At 41.0% G+C, this 18,168-nt stretch overlaps 1 long non-coding RNA gene across 1 annotated transcript in view; it reads left to right on the top strand.

Annotated features, from left to right (window-relative positions):
- LOC140713986 (uncharacterized) overlaps positions 1-18,168 on the top strand; it is a 44,438-nt gene that overhangs the window by 7,805 nt on the left and 18,465 nt on the right. Inside the window, exons 3-4 of the long non-coding RNA XR_012095798.1 lie at positions 6,046-6,105; positions 7,525-7,623. This is a non-coding gene — a long non-coding RNA (uncharacterized lncRNA). The remainder of the gene's footprint in view (positions 1-6,045; positions 6,106-7,524; positions 7,624-18,168) is intronic.

Below are 18,168 nucleotides of genomic sequence, written 5' to 3'. Positions count from 1 at the left end.
CGATGTAACCTATTCTAGAAACAGCCTAGTAGTATCCTACCGCATAGCCCTCTATTTTTCTAAGCTCCATATACCTATCTAAGAGTCTCTTAAAAGACCCTATTGTATACTCCTCCACCACCATTGCCAGCAGTGCATTCCACGCACCCACCACTCTCTGCGTGAAAAACTTACCCCTGACGTCACCTCTGTACCTCCTTCCAAGCATCTTAAAACTATGTCCTCTCGTGTTTGCCATTTCAGCCCTGGGAAAAAGCCTCTGGCTATCCACACGATCAATGCCTCTCATCATCTTATACACCTCTGTCTGGTCACCCCGCAGCTTCTATTGCTTCAAGGGAAAAAAGCCAAGTTCACTCAACCATTCTCATACGGCACACTCTCCAATCTGGGTAACATCACTGTAAATCTCCTCTGCAGTCTTTCCATAGTATCCACATTGTTCCTGCACTGGGGACCAGAGTTGAACACAGAACTCCAAGCGGGGTCTGACCGAGGTCTTATATAACTGTAACGTTACCTCACGGCTCTTAAACTCAGTCCCACTGCTGATGAATGCTAACACACCACACGCTTTCTTAACAACGCTGTCGGCCATTGCAGTAGTTTGTCAGGGTGTGAAGCATCAGACCTCCTTGTTTGAGGAGCCCTCAATTTGTCTGAGTTGTTTGTCCTGCAAACTCCTTCTGGGATTGGGTTTGAGGAACGGCACAGCTGGTGAGTTGTTGGTTGTGGAGTGTGCTGCACTGCGATACACAAGGAGGAAATTGGCGAGATTCGGATTCAGTGTCAGGGTAGTGTCCACGGCTGACATTGCCTGCAGTGTGTTCTTTAGACTCTGGACAAACCTCACTGCCAAGCAGAGCAGATGTAATACCTCTGATTCCACTTAATTTCAGGAATGACTGAAACTGCTGTTCAACAAATGGTGGTCCATTGTCACTGACGAAGCGTTGTGGAATACCAGTCCTTAAGAGGCTTCCCTACACGTCAACCATGTGTGAGGCTGTAGTGGAGGTTATTGGAAACATTTCTAGGCACTTGGTAGCTGCAATCACTACAATCAAGAAATCTGTGCCCATGAATGGTCTGGCAAAATCGACATGAATCACTGCCAGGGCAATGCAGGCCATTCCCGGGGATGGAGAGGCACTGCTCTTCACATCTTCTGAACATGTTGGCATCCTGTATATCGCATGGCGAGCTGGTCGATCTGCTGCTCTATTCCAGGCCACGAGACAAAGCTCTGAGCCCACACTTTCATTTTGACCATGCTTAGATGACCGGCATGTCGCTCCTCCAACACTTTAGCTCTCAGCTTGGATGGTACAACAACTCTCAATCCCCACATAAGGCAACCTCCATCAAGGGAAAATTCATCCCATCACTGGTAAAAATGGGGGAACTAGGATTCCAGCTGCGCATTCCAGATATATTGGGTTGTCATGTGGAAATGAGACAGTGTGGGGTCTATTATATTTTACCGTTGGATCATCGCTGCCATAATAAGCAGACTTTTGATTTGCATTTGGAAAAATGTGTCAAGTGGAAAGTCAATGTTTCAGAGATTTCCTTTTCCAAGGGTAAATGAGACAATACAAGACAGTGTTTTGGATTTGTACTATGGACTATGGTTCTATCATTTTTAAAAAAATATTCTGTGTTTTTGCCTGTTTTTTGTTTTTCTGTGCGGGGCTGGGGAATTGGAGGTCGAAGTTCTTGTAACATTTTGTGCGGGGGAGGTGGGTCTAGGGATCAATGTTGTTGCATTTTTATTGTTAGTTTTTTGTGTGGAGAGAGGGAGATTTGGAGGCTGATGTTCTTTTTGCATTTTGTGCAGAGGAAAGGGGATCGGGGTTAATGTTCTTGTTGTGTTTCTTGAGAGGGAGGGTATTTTGGAAGTTGATGATCATGTTGCTGTTCTTTTTTTCTTGGCTTCGTGGCTATCTGGAGAAGATGAACCTCAGAGTTGTATACTTTGATAATAACTTAACCTTTGAATCTTTCTGAAATCCACTTCTCATTGTTTGTCCATTGCTATTTATTCCTGATCTGTAGTAATGAGTTCAAGGAGTGGACAACAGTAGTCAGATTTGGCAGGAAGCTGTTATAGTAATTGATAAAACCTAAAAAGAACCACAACCATGACATGTCCTTTGACGTTGAATCATCCATCACTACTTGAATTTTCTCAGCAGACTTGTGTAATACTTGTGTGTCAATGGTGTGACCACAGTAAGAGATGCTTGGGTTAAATAATTCACAGATCCTGACAGACCCATTCTTCTTGGCTACTGCGACCACTTGCATTGCCCATAGGTTCCACACAATCTTGGAAAGAATTTCTTCAGCCTCCATGCATTCTAACTGACTGGCTACTTTATCATGGACAGTGTAAAGAATTGGATGGGCTTTCGTAAAACTTTGGTGGGACATTTTCATTCAACACTATTTTACCCTTGATATGTTTACATTTTTCAATACCATCCTTGAACACTGCTGTGGTATCATTCAGTATCTTTCCTAATTCACTTTCAATTGACTCTATTGCAGGAGATGTAGTATGTGAATTATGGATAGATCTCCAATCAAGAAATGTGAAAACTAATCATTGTCCCACAATGCCAGCTCTCCTGTTCTTAGCACATGCAAGCCAAATGTGGCTTCTTGCTTGTCATTCCCACAGGAGCTATCTTTTCTCCAGTGTAAGTTCTTAGTTGGATATCTGCAGGCTTCTGTTCTTTGAAATGCCATTCAAAATCATTTTTGCAGCATGATTGAAATGGCTGAGCCAGTGTCCAATTCCATTTTAATTAATTTGCCAGTCACTTCCAGTGAAACCTATATTGCTTGCCTCTTGTTAGTTTTCACTTTGAAAATCTCAACACTACACACTTCTCTGTCACTCTTATAAGTATCAGATTTTTTATCAACAGCATGTGGATTAGTGCTCTCTATGAAGCTGCACCTTGACTTTTTATCTTTTCCTCTACCCTAGGCAGCCTATTTAGTTTTGTCTGTCTGACATGTTCTTTGTATACATTCTACTTTGTTGCATTTTCTGTAAGTTTTGCCTTTAAACCTTCATTGGTTCAGTGTATGTGAGCCCCTGTCACAACAATAACACAATTTGTTTGGTCAAGCAGGTTCCTGTTTAGACTTTGCAATTTTGTTCACAGACAGACAGACAGACATCCTTTATTGATCCCGAGGGAAATTGGGTTTCGTTACAGTCACACCAACCAAGAATAGTTTAGAGATATAGCAATATAAAACCATAAGTAATATAATAATAATAATAATAAGAAGAAGAAGAAGAAGAAGAAGAAGAAGAAGAAGAAGAAGAAGAAGAAGAAGAAGAAGAAGAAGAAGAAGTAAATGATGCCAAGTGGAAATAAGTCCAGGACCAGTCTATTGGCTCAGGGTGTCTGACACTCCGAGGGAGGAGTTGTAAAATTTGATGGCCACAGGTAGGAATGACTTCCTATGACGCTCAGTGTTACATTTTGGTGGAATGAGTCTCTGGCTGAATGTACTCCTGTGCCTAACCAGTACATTATGGAGTGGATGGGAGACATTGTCCAAGATGGCATGCAACTTGGACAGCATCCTCTTTTCAGACACCACCATCAGAGAGTCCAGTTCCATCCCCACAACATCACTGGCCTTACGAATGAGTTTGTTGATTCTGTTGGTGTCTGCTACTCTCAGCCTGCTGCCCCAGCACACAACAGCAAACATGATAGCACTGGCCACCACAGACTTGTAGAACATCCTCAGCATCATCCGGCAGATGTTAAAGGACCTCAGTCTCCTCAGGAAGTAGAGACGGCTCTGACCCTTCTTGTAGACAGCCTCAGTGTTCTTTGACCAGTCCAGTTTATTGTCAATTTGTATCCCCAGGTACTTGTAATCCTCCACCATGTCCACACTGACCCCTTGGATGGAAACAGGGGTCACCGGTGCCTTAGCCCTCCTCAGGTCCACCACCAGCTCCTTAGTCTTTTTCACATTAAACTGCAGCTGATTCTGCTCACACCATGTGACAAAGTTTCCCACCGTAGCCCTGTACTCAGCCTCATCTCCCTTGCTAATGCATCCAACTATGGCAGAGTCATCAGAAAACTTCTGAAGATGGCAAATCTGTGCAGTAGTTGAAGTCTGAGGTGTAGATGGTGAAGAGAAAGGGAGACAGGACAGTCCCCTGTGGAGCCCCAGTGCTGCTGACCACTGTCTGACACACAGTGTTGCAAGCGCACGTACTGTGGTCTGCCAGTCAGGTAATCAATAATCCATGACACCAGGGAAGCATCCACCTGCATTGCTGTCAGCTTCTCACCCAGCAGAGCAGGGTGGATGGTGTTGAACGCACTGGAGAAGTCAAAAAAACATGACCCTCACAGTGCTTGCCGGCTTGTCCAGGTGGGCGTAGACACGGTTCAGCAGGTAGACGATGGCATCCTCAACTCCTAGTCGGGGCTGGTAGGCAAACTGGAGGGGGTCTAAGTGTGGCCTAACCACTCTCACTTTCATTCCTGACCGCAACTAACATGCCTAAGTCTGCAATTTTCATTGATACAGTGATTTCAACTGCTCTTTTAAATGTGAGTTGTACTTCAGTTTGGAGTCATTTTTAAATGCTTTCTTGTTAGGTTCCACAGACTAAACAACCTCCCAGTGCAATATTAAGCCCTTCTCTGAACTGACAACGCATAGAAAACCTCTTCAATTCAGCCATGTACACCAAAATGGACTCCCCTTCACTTTGATTCTGATTGTGAAACATTATGCGTTTTGCTATCAAGAATGGTTTCATTCTAAATGTTCTTGCATTACCTTCACTACTTCTGCAAAGATAATTTTTGTTGGATTGGTTAGAGCAGTTAAACTTCTAAGCAAACTGTATGCTCTTCTACCAAAACTGGCACTCATTTCTCACTGGCTATTTCATTTGATTTAAAATACTGTTCAATTAGCTCAGTATACTATATCCAGTTATCTCTTGTGCAATCAGAACCATTCATCTTTGTGTTATAGTCAGCCATTTTTGCTTTGTTTTAATTTATTGTTATCACCCAGTACTCACTGATTATGAATCCGTGAATTCCATTTATTTTCTGTCGTTTTTTAACTCAAACATTTCTCTCTCCCCTTGCAAAGAAAGAAAAAACATGGTGTTTTTTTTTAAGTTGCGTGTCTCAGTGCACTCCAACAGACAGGTAGGTGTCTTAGATTCATTTTAAATGCCACTGTTATGCTTTGTAACTCCATAAGCTAAATAAAAGAAAAGCACAGGAGCCTGGGAGTAAATGTGACTGCTTCATTTCCTTACTTTAGTGAGGCACGCATTTATGACATAGTAGTGTGACAACGAGCGCCATTCAAGCACTTTTACATATCACCTGTAATAATTATGTAAACAACAAAGAATGCAATATATTTACAATATTACTGAAATATTAAATACACACCAACAACACTATGGCAGTGAAAGTATTCACTCCTTTGCCAATTTTATTCCCTCTTCTCCCCTGCTACCTTGACTTTCACAAGAGATGATGCAAACTGTCCAGATCCAATTGTCCAGATCACTATCGTTAAACCATAGTAGAAGATGATTAACACTATAAATTGCATCTACACTCAGTGGCCAACTTATTAGGTACGGGATTGGAACCCAGTGTGATCAAATTGCAAAATAAATTTATTACCAATATACTTATACTGTATGTCATCTTATACAACCCTGAGATTATTCTTTGTGGGCATTCACATGAGATATAAAGAAACAACCGTAAGTGTAGTCATATGTATAAAACGAGTAGAGCAGGGGTCTAAGCACACAGCCTTGTGGTGCACTTGTGCTGATGGAGATTGTGGAGATGTTGTTGCCAACCTGAACTGACTGGGATCTGCAGGTGAGGAAATCAAGAATACAGTTGCACAGGAGGTATTAAAGTCTACGTTTGGAGCTTATTGATTAATCGTATTGATTGTATTGAAACCTATGAATAGCAAACTGATGTACGCCTCTTCACTGTCCAGATATTCCAGGGCTGAGTGAAGAACCAATGAAGCAGCATCCGGTGTTGACCTGTTGTGACGGTAGGCAAATCGGAGTGGTTCTAATTAATTCCTCAGGCAGGAATTGATCTGTTTCATCACCAGCCTCTCAAAGCCCTTCATCGCAGTGGATATACGTGCTGCTAGAAGTTGGTATTTCAGTCTTCTGCTGCAGTAAGCCCACCCACATCAAGATACGCACGATATGCATTTTCAGAGACACTCTTCTGTACAGCACTGTTGAACATGTGGTTATTTGAATCATTGCCACCTTCCGGTCAGCTTGAACAAGTATGGCCATTCTCTTCTGTTCTCTCTCATTAGCAAGGTACTGCAGAACTGCTGCTCACTAGATGATTTTGCACCATTCTCTGTAAACTCTAGAGACTGTTGTGCATGAGAATCCCAAGAGTTTAGCATTTTCTGAGATACTCAAAACACCTCATCTGGCACCAACATACTTTCCATGGTCATAGTCGCTTAATTTTTATCCCCCCCATTCTGATGTTTCGTCTGAACAACATCAAAACCTCTTCATCTTGTCTGCATGTTTTTAAGCATTGAGTTGCTGCCACATGTTGGCTGGTAAGTTTTTCTTAACATGCAGGTGTACAGGTATAGCCAATAAGGTGGCCGCTGAGTGTATCTGGACTTTGATAATAAATTCACGTTGACTTCGATTTACCATTGAACCTGCACTCTGTTTTGCCAGCAACAGAAGGTGTCCACATGCATCGCTTGTTACCTTCTCCCCCCTGCTGCTAACCCATTCTTTGTCACCTTCCATAGTCAAGAACTGTAGCCAAGCCATGTAATGGTGAAGTCTGGGAAAATAACAGAGATGGACATATATCATCACTTGATTAGACTCATAACCATCAGCTATGGTCCTTTAAACCAATGGGTATATTAGGCAGTTACTAGATTTCCCTTCTGCCCTTCTTTGAGAGGTGTCTTCAATATCTTAAAGAAACATTCCTAACCAGGCGGTGCTGAATCTATTTTAGAGAAGCCTGTCTGTTTCATTGGGAAATATAGGTCATCAATGTTTGATGACCTATGTATATGTCTGCTATTTGTTGATGTTCTTCTGGAATTTCTTCTCAAACAAAAACTGCTTAAACTCACTCTATAAATGGCAATTGTTGTCAGGACAATTGCTCATTGCAGATCTAAATTAGATTGGTTTCAGTTACCTAAAGCTGTTAAAGAATATTACTCAAAGATGAGGAAACCTAGACCAAATGGGAATTTAGACTTAAAGCAATAATTATGTAACATTTGTTCTGATTCATGAATTACATAAAACAAAAACAACTCCTCCACAGAAACAGGCTATTTGGTCCAAGCATTTATGCTCCACAGAAATTTATTTTTATCTCTTCCAATGCCATTGAAAAACGCATTGGGTGAACACTCAGCTTACATTCATTAATTGTCCTGCTATACTTCTTTTATAAGAACAATGGGAGGAGAATGTAGAGTTTAAGTGAAGGGACAAGACCAGAAGTTAACACTGAGAAGAAATCTTCACAGCAGAGAAGAAACGTTGGAATAATGGTAAGCAAATCTTTTTTGCTAAGCATGTGAGATAGTAGATTTAGTAATACATTGTAGGGGTTAATCATATTAATCCCTCAAACTGTCCTCTATAACAGCACACTGCATTTTAAATTGGCTTCTGTCAATATTATCAATTTAATCATGCCTTTTGTCAACATTCGTGAAATTCTGGTCAGATCTCTTATTCCCTTTTATCTCCTGATAACCAAACCTTCAGCAAGAAGACTTTTGCCCACTTCAGTATGAAATCACTGTAATTGAAAGCAGTACATGTGACACCCTGAATTTATTATCAGACGATACGGATGTATATCAAACTAGATTTTTGTAAATTGACCATACTCTGAGAAAGTTTTGTCAAGCCAACAGACATTTAAACTGAAAGCCTGAAAAATCCTATATGTAAGTTCTGTTTTTTTCTCAGCTCCTTTTCAATTAATAAGTATTGAAATATGACAGGATGGTTTTGTAATTTTGTAAATTTCTGGCAAAACACATAAAGTCAGAGCAACCTTATGCAGGCATTTGGTACTGTGCAAGGATATGTTCTAATGTTTCAAACACTAAACATAGGTATAAATATTGACACAGAGAAATCAAAGGATTATTTGTCATCTCAGCAGTTATGAATAACAAAGCATGTTTGATAGGATATCCTGAGAATCTATGAGCATCTGTCCACAACCACACACAGAAGTTCTGAAACAAAGTTTCAGATGTTAATGTATGGTTTTGCAAATGTATACAGACTTTGATTGGAAGAGGAGATGGGTCAATTTTCAGGGCATTTGCAAAGCTTACTTACTAAAGAGATGGAACTGCAGTTTGCAAAGGAATCCTTGATGGGCTAATCGCTAGACACACGAAACCAAGCCCACACTGATCACTGGGGTGAATTGTGTTGAAGGTTACATAGCCAAACTTTATTATCCTTATTATTTATAGTTTATATTATTACAAGTAAATCACAGCATTGGACTGTGATATATAACTATTCTGATTCAACTTCACAACAAGGCGAGAATAGAGTATAGCAAAAAGGCAATATTTCCAACTCCCAAGCAAACCATGTGAGAGAAACTAATTCTTTGCTCTGAGATGCAGAGAACTCTTCAGGAGAATTCACTCCTGCTGAAAGAAGTTAGTCGCAGGACACATGTGAATTGGTAAATTTGTCTATTATTGTCATATGAACTGAGGTAGAGTGAAGAACTGTTTATTAATAATAATAATAATAATAACAACTTTAGTTATAGAGCACCTTTCATACATTAAGATACAGGCTCAGAGTTCTTGACATAGATTGTAGAGATAAATCAATAGTCATAAATATGAGACAAAATTAAAAATAATCAGTAAAAACAAACATTATCAGAATAAAATATAATTGAAAATACCAAATTATATAAATGTAATTAACATCAATAGGCATTAAGTAATTTTATAAGTAGGGCAAATTTCAAAAGTAGGTCTATAAGAAGTGTTTTGGAAGTTCCACTGTACTAGCCTGGCGTAACTCGGTCAGTAGATTAAGGTGGCAAGCGGATAGACATTCCAAAATATATGGAGGGAAGAGTTAAATTATTCAGAGCCTTATATACAATTAAGAGTATTTTAAAATTGATCCTAAAGGACGTAGGCAGCCAGGGTAATGATGCCAGAACAGGGGAATTTTGCTCAGATTTTCTTTTTTTGGTTAAGATTCTTGCAGCAAATTTTTAAAAAATCTTTCTTAGGCAATCCCGAAAGAAGAGCATTACAGTAGTCTAATCTGTTAAAAACGCAAGTGTGTATTAATTTTTCTGCATCTTGAGATGTTATAAGAAATCAAATGCTTGCAATGTTCCTTTAATGAAAGAACACAGTCTGAGTAATATGGTTAATCTGTGATTTGAAATTTAGCTCAGAGTCAACAATAATGCCGATTTTTAAAATTTCTGGCTTGATTTGTATGGCCAGATGATCATTTGTTTCTAAGATTCACACCTTTATTATTGCTACCAAAATACCAAAACTTCTGATTTCTTCCTTCTTTAGTTTAAGGAAATTCAAACCCATCCATTCTGTAATGCTAGTAAGACACTGGACTAGAGAGTTTAGAGCCTCAGGGTCATCTGGCGGTATAGACAAATACAGTTGTGTGTCGTCTGCATAGCTATGGTAATTCACCCTGTGTTCTGAATAACCTGACCTAATGGGAGCACATAGAGTAAGAACAACAACAGGCCAAGAATTGATCCTTGTGGCACACCACACACAATATCATGGATTTTAGACACTCAATCACCACAGCTAACAGAGAATTTTCTTCCTGTTATATAAGATTGAAACCAGCTTAAGGCAATACCAGAGAGACCTTCCCATTGACTACGGTGGTTTATGAGAGCGCTGTGATCTACGGTATCAAATGCCACACTCAAATCTAAGAAAACAAGAAATGATATGTTGTCTGTGTCGGCATTAAGAGATAAGTCATTAACTACTTTAAGCAATGCAGTTTCGGTACAAGATTTGTTCTAAAACATGATTAATACTTGGAGAAGAATAGAATTTTTATTCAAGTTATCACTTACCGTAATTGTGAAAAACTACTTTCTCTAAAATTTTACTTTATGTAAGTAATAGGTGTAATATTGTCCAAAGCAGAGCAATCCAGATTATTTTTCTTAAGCAAGGTTTTAACTACTGCATTTTATAAGAAATCCAGAAAAATGCCAGAAACTAGTGTGCCATTAACTATGTCAAGTTCATTGTTGATTCGAGTGTCAGAAGTTTCTTTAAAGAAGCCTGTGGGAATACGATCAAGAAAACAAGTGGATGGTTTTAGCTGAGTAATTAGTTCTTGAACTTCTGTTAAATTGATTTTAGTGAAGGACTTTAGTTCACAGCACTGAGCTCATTGAGGTTCAACTAGATTTACTCTCGAGGTCTGTTTTATATTACATCGCATATTGATTTTTTTCTGTAAAACTCTCTCTTTTGCATGCATCCATTGAGATCATTTCGTTACAACAAGGCTTTGAGGTAGTAAAGCAATAACAGAGTGCAGAGTAGAGTGTTACAGTTACAGAGAAAGTGCAGGTAAACAATGAGGTACAAGGCTATAATGAAGTAGATGGTGAGGTCAAGAGGTCAAATACTGGGGAACCATTCAATAATCTTATAACCATGGGATTGCAGATCCCCTTGAGCCTGCTGGCATGTGCTTTTAGGCTTCTGAATCTTCTGCCTGATGGGTGGGGGCGAAGAGAGAATGTCTGGGGAGTGATGCAGTCACTACACAATGTAAGCACAACAGCAGATTCCAGTAGACCTGATAGATGCACATAATTAGTGGAGTGTGGTAAATGGGGCAACAGTATGGAGTCTGCATCAGAGGATACTGTCTGCTCTAACTTCTGCTTGGCTCAACACTGATGCTAATCTTTTGGCGGAGTTTTGGAGCACCATTGAGAACGTCCTGACAAGTTGCATCTCCATCTGGTATGGGAGCAGTTGAACATTGGACCAGAAGTCCCGACAAAGGATTGTGAGAACGGCTGAGAGAATCATTGGAGTCTCCCTACCATCCATCAGAGATATTTATCAGAAGCACTGTGTATGCAGGGCCCATAGTATTATTAAGGATCCCACCCATCTATCCAGCATCTGCTTTGACAGGAGGAGACTACAATGCACAAAAACAAGAACTGTCAGGATCAGAAACAATTTCTTTCCCCAGGCCATTAGGCTTCTGAACTCCCTGCCACATAGTTAATCTGTTCTGTAGCTTACAATATTTAATACTAATGCACTTCAATTTGTTATTTATGTGAGATTCATCTGTACATTTTATCTTTACCTTCATAACTTATCATGTGTTATGTGTGCTACTGTGCTTTACATCCTGGTTAAGAGAAACGTTGTCTCGTTTCTATGTTCATTATATGCTTATATACGTTACATACATGTATATAGTTAAATGACAATAAATTTGACCTGATTGGAATTGCATTGGTTTAAAGCAGAATGATGGATAATCAGCAATAACTGACTAATCTTTAAAAATCCTCCCATGTTGAATTGAATTGACTTTATTTCTTACATCCTTCACATACACGAGGAGTAAAAATCTTTACGTTACGTCTCCATCTAAATGTGCAGTGTGCAATCATAGTAATTTATAATAAATACCACAGTCAATGTAACATAAAATACACTCAAATCAGCGTGAGTTAATAAATCTGATGGCCTGGTGGAAGAAACTGTCCTGGAGCCTGTTGGTCCTGGCTTTTATGCTGCGGTACCTAATCTCAGATGGTAGTAGCTAGAAAGGTTTGTGGTTGGGGTGATTCAGGTCCCTAATGATCCTATGGGCCCTTTTTACACACCTGTCCTTGTAAATGTTCTGAATCATGGGAGGTTGACACCTACTGTGCTGGCAACACACACAAAATGCTGGTGGAACACAGCAGGCCAGGCAGCATCTATAGGGAGAAGCACTGTCAACGTTTCGGGCCGAGACAGCGCTTCTCCCTATAGATGCTGTCTGGCCTGCTGTGTTCCACCAGCATTTTGTGTGTGTTGTTTGAATTTCCAGCATCTGCAGATTTCCTCGTGTTAACTACCGTGCTGGGCTGTCCGCACCACTCTCTGCAGAGTCCTGTGATTAAGGGAGGTACAGTTCCCATACCAGGCAGTGATGCAGCCAGTCAGGATGCTCTCAATTGTGTCCCTGTAGAAAGTTCTTAGGATTTGGGGGCCCATATCAAACTTTCTCAACTGTCTGAGGTGAAGGAGGTACTGTTGTGCCTTTTTCACCACACAGCTGGTGTGTATAGACCACGTGAGGTCCTCGGTGATGTGGGTACCGAGGAACTTAAAGCTGTTTACCCTCTCAATTCCAGATCCATTGATGACAATAGGGGTTAGCCCGTCCCCATTCCTCCTGTAATCCACAACTAGCTCCTTTGTTTTTGCAACATTGAGGGAGAGGTTGTTTTCTTGACACCACTGTGTCAGAGAGATGACTTCTTCCCTGTAAACTACCTTGTTATTGTTTGAAGTAAGGCCAATCAATGTAGTGTCATCAGCAAATTGTTTGCCACAATGGAAAAGCAACTCAGAAATTGTTGGACTGACATCACTGTCACATTGAGTAGCACAGAGGTCAGCTGGTTTTGCAATGGATACTCGCTTTGCTTTTCAGAGTTGAAGTTCTCAGGTGATGTGCTTAACTCTGACAAAAAAATCACTAATGAAAACTGCAATTTATCTTTTCTGCACTGAGAAGTGTGAGCTTCCTACTGACTGCAAAAGTTATTTCAAACTTACTTCAGGTCACCTCAATGACACCCCCTCCTCCTCCGCCAAATGCTTGGAAAAATTATCCGTGACAAGACCCCAGTACTGTTCATGATGAGTCCTACCCATATTAACCCTAACCATTACAAAACCTGTCCATGACTTCTCTGAGTGATGGAGTCATACAATCAGACTGCAAGGAATCTGGCCATCGTGTCCATGACAACCATCAGACACTGTACCTCAAACCAATGTGACAATAATAATCTGATATATCAAATAATCAGTATTCAGACAATATATAAGAAGAAAATAAAAATTCAGTGGCCACTTTATTCTGCTGGCCCAACCAGTGGCGGCAGCAGTGCACAGTGAGAAGGAGTCTCACAGCTTAGTGACGCTTATTTGAAATGAGATCTTTGCGGGCATTCACTGTCATTCCGGCAGCTCAATCAGTGGTGGGAACAGTACAGAGAGGAGTAAATAAAAGTGCAAAAGGGACAAGCGGAGTGGCCGTTGTTGGGAGTGAGCCAGTGGTGAGAGTGGGAGTGTCAAGCTTTGGATCAAAGGAAGGGGCATTGGATCTGGGTCAGTTTCTGTTAAGTTTCCCTTCTTTCTTACACTGTCTGGCAGGGATACTTTGTGTAGTTTAAATGGCCAGAGTCTCCCAGGGAACTACATCTGCATGAAGTGCATCCAACTGAAGACCAGCTCCTTGAAGACCACATTAGGGATCTGGAGCAGCAGTTGGATGACTCTCAGCTTGTATGGGAGAATGAGGAGATCATCGATCGAAGTTACAGGGAAGCAGTCACCCTTAAGTTGCAGGAAGCGGATAGTTGGGTGACTGCCAGGTGAAGAAATGAGAAGGTGAATAGGCAGTTCGTGCAGAACACCCCTGTGGCCATTCCCCTCAATAATAAATATACCGTTGTGGATACTGCTGTGTGGGATGACCACCCAGGAGAATGCCATAGAGACCAGGTTACTGGCATTGAGTATGGATCCGTAGTGCAGAAGGGGAAGAGGGAGACGAGGGAGCAGTAGTGATAGGGGACTCAATAGTCCGAGGAAGAGTCAGGAGGTTCTCTGGACATGAATGGGACACTCGGATGTCAGGGTCAGGTACGTCTCAGATCGCATCCGGAGCATTTTGCAGGGGGAGTGGGAGCAGCCAGGTGTCTTGGTACATATTGGTACCAATGACATAGGAAGGAAAAACGAAGAGGTTCTAAAGAGAGAATTTAGAGCGCTAGGCAGAAAGCTGAGAAATAGGACCTCCAGGGTAGTAATTTCATGACTGCTGCCTATGCCGTGCACTAGCGAGTGTAGAAACAAGACGACTTGGCAGATAAATTTGAGGCTGAGAAGCTGGTGCAGGTTCTTGGATCACTGGGATCTCTTCTGGGGGGGGGGGGGTATGACTTGTACAAAAGGGGGATGGGTTGCACCTCAACCCAAGGGGGACAAGTATTGTCATGGGCAGGTTTGTTGGAGCTGGTGAGGAGGGTTTAAACTATTTTGACAAAAGGATGGGAACTGGAGTGAAGGGACTCAGGATAGGAGGGATGGTAAAAAAGCAAAGATAGCGTGCAGTCAGACTGTTAGGAAGGGCAGACAGATGACAGGACAAAATAGCAGCCTACATGGTGAATATCAGTGCATTATGGATGCAGAATCAAAAAGCGTAGCAAATACAATACTCAACATGTTATATCTCAATGCATGGAGTATAAGAAATAAGATGCATGATCTTGTTGCACTTCTACAGATGATAGGGTATGAGGTTGAGGCCATCCCTGAATCGTGGCTGAGCAATGGTTGTAGATGGGAGCTGAATGTCCAAGGTTACACTTTGTATCAGAGGGATGGGAATGTCAGCAGAGGGGGTGGTGTGACTCTGCTGATAAAGAATGTCATCAAATCAGAAGAAAGATGTGACATGGGATCGGAAGATGTTGAACCCTTGTGGGTTGAATTAAGAATCGGCAAGGGTAAAAGTACCTTGATGGCAGCTATATACAGGCCTCCCAACAGTGGCTGAGATGTGGACCACAGATTGCAACAGGAAATAGAAAAGGCACGTAAAAAGGACAATGTTATGGTAATCATGGGGGATTTCAACATGCAGGACAATTGGGAAAATCAAGTTGGTAATGGATCCCATAAGAGTGAATTTGTTGAATGTCTACGAGTTGGCTTTTTAGAGCAGTTTGTCATCGAGCCTACTAGGGGATCAGCTATACTGGATTGGGTGTTATGTAATGAACCGTGGGTGATTAGGGAGCTTAAGGTAAAAGAACCCTTAGGAGGCACTGATCACAATATGACTGAGTTTAACTTGAAATTTGTTTGGGAGAAAGTAAAGGCTGGCATAGCAGTGGAGTAAAGGAAATCACAGTGGTATGAGAGAGGAGATGGCCAAAGAAAATTGGAAGGAAATGCTAGCAGGGATAACAGCAGAGCAGCAAAGACTTGAGTTTCTGGGGGAAAAAATGAGGAATGTGCAGGATAGATGTATTTCAAAAACAAAGGAATACTCAAATGGCAAAATAGTGCAACTGTGGCTGACAAGGGAAGTCAAAGCTGATGTAGAAGCAAAAGAGAGGGCATACAGCAAAGCAAAACATTATTGGGAAGGTAGAGATTTGGAAAGCATTTAAAAGCCTACAGAAAGCAACTAAAAGAATCATTGGGAGGGAAAAGATGAAGTAGGAAAGCAAGCTAGCAAACAATATCTAGGTGGATAGAAAAAGCTTTTTCAAGTATATAAAAATAAAGGAGAGAAGAATGGTGATATTGGACTGCAAGAAAATAAGGCCAGAGAAATAATAATGGGGGACAAGGAGATGACAGATAAATAGATGGACAGATAGATCGAGAGATGCTTTATTGATCCCAAAGGAAATTGGGTACAGTGTCACAGTAAGCATTACAAGTGCACATATATACAAATATCAGAAGAGAAGTAAGAAAGAATAAAAAAATAAGTTACCTCAAACAGACTAACAAAAGGGGAGGGGTTCATCACTTCCCCAGCTATAGGTTGACTCATTATAGAGCTTAATGGCTGAGGGTAAGAATGACCTCATATAGCGCTCTTTGGAGCAGCACAGTTGTCTTAGTCTATCACTAAAAGTACTCCTTTTGATGGCTTTGTTGCCAAGTTTGCAGATAATATGAAGGTTGGTGGAGGGGCAGGTAGTGTTGAGGAAACAGGTAGGCTGCAGAAGGACTTAGACAGATTAGGCAAATGGGCAAGAAAGTGGCAACTGAAATACAATGTTGGAGAATGCATGGTCATGCACAGAAGGAATAAATGTGCAGACTATTTTCTAAACGGGGGAGAAAGTCGAAAAATCTGAGATGCAAAGGGACTTGAAAGTCCTTATGCAGAACACCCTAAAGGTTAACTTGCAGGTTGAGTTAGTGGTGAGGAAGGCAAATGCAATATTAGTATTGATTTCAAGAGGTCTAATATATAAAAGCGGAGATGTGATGCTGATGCTTTATAAGGCTTTATTTTCTGCAGTTGGTTCTGCAGTTCTTTCTCTCATTTGCTGTTTGAAGAACATCGTGCCAGACCTGCTCGTTTCACCAAAAAATTGCATCCTTAGCATACTCCATGTAAAATATTTTGTCTATCCTCTGCGGAGCGATCACACCTTCCTGTGATGTGGTGACCATTAACATTTGAAAAGCATTAGCTGTTGCCTTACTCATTCCATCATAATCCTTCTGCTCTTTTATTCTGTGTCTTGGCCAGCAAAATATCCCCGATGTCTTCTTAATCATCATATCCACCTGGTCTACAACATTCAGGGATCCATGGATGTCGATTTACACATCTCTCTCTGTTCCTCGTTGCTTTATTCCATGATTTATTTTGTATTTCCTTGCTTTGTTCACCTTCCCCAAGAATTTTACTTCACACTTCTCAGTCTGAATACCGTTTCCTGCCTCCTTCCCCTGAGAATCAGGAAGAATATCTTTTCCTGCACTCTGAAGTTTTCTTCCTGACCATCAATCACTCGCAAAATTTATATCAAATAAACTTTTCCTCAAGATGCCCATCCTCTAAATATTTAAGTTGATATCTACTGGACAATGCAAGGGTTCTGCAGAATTCCAAAGCAAGCAAGCTTCTAGACACTAAAATATCCATTGACATCCTGCATTCTGTGGTACCGAATGCATTTTGGATCCAACTTGTCACATTCTCTTGGATCTCAAGAACATATACTCATTTGATCATTCTGTCATATTCCTTTATTGGGTGTTGTCCAAACACGTCTTCCAAATATGTTGTCCAAACAGATGGCAGGATATCATGCAACTAGCTGATCATTACAACATGCGTGAATTTCTGAGTGTTGCCAAGAAAATGTGCAAACCAGTCACCAAGGGCTCACTCTGCCGAGGGCTAAGAATAGAGGAGAGAGAATCAGTCAGAAGATAACCTATACTATTGTCTAAATGGGGAGCCAATTCCGAAATCAGAGGAGCAAAGGGACTTGGGAGACCTCATGCAGGATTCCCTAGAGGTTGAAGACAAATGCAATGCTAGTGATTATTTTGAGAGGACTAGAATACAAGAGCAAGGATGTAATGCTGAGGCTTTATGGGCATTGGTCAGACTGTACTGGGAGTATAGTGAGCATCTTTTGGCCCCTTATCTAAAAAAAGATGTGCAGGCTTTGGAGAGGATCCAGAGGAGGTTGACAAGAATGATCCTGGGAATGAAAGGCTTAATGTACGAGGAGCATTTAATTGCTCTTGTCCTGTACTCACTTGAGTTTAGAAGAATGAGAGGAGCTGTCATTGAAACCTATGAAATAGTGAAAAGTCTAGATTGAGTGGAGGTGGAGAGAATGTACCTTAGGGTGAGGGAGTCTAGGACCAGAGGGCACAGCCTCAGAATAGAAGAATGTCCTTTTAGAACATAAATCAAGAAGAATTGCTTTAGTCAGAGGGTGGGGAATTTGTGAAATTCATTGCTTCAGACTGCTGTGGTGGCCAGGTCATTGGGTATACTTAAAGTAGTGATTGATAGTTTCTCAACTGGGTAGGGCATCAAAGATGGGGAGAAGGCAGGAGGAGGGATAATAAATCAGCCATGATAAAATGGTGGAATAGACCCAATGGGCCGAATAACCTAATTCAAAGTTCAAAGTAAAATTTGTTATCAGGGTACATTTATGTCACCATATATAACTCTGAGATTCTTTTATTGCGGGCGTACTTAGCAAATATATAGAA

Source organism: Hemitrygon akajei, chromosome 20, assembly GCF_048418815.1.
Source record: "Hemitrygon akajei chromosome 20, sHemAka1.3, whole genome shotgun sequence".
In the NCBI taxonomy this organism is placed as follows: Eukaryota; Metazoa; Chordata; class Chondrichthyes; order Myliobatiformes; family Dasyatidae; genus Hemitrygon; species Hemitrygon akajei.
The sequence above is the reverse complement of the archived record's forward strand: the minus strand, read 5'-3'. Positions and strand labels throughout refer to the sequence as shown.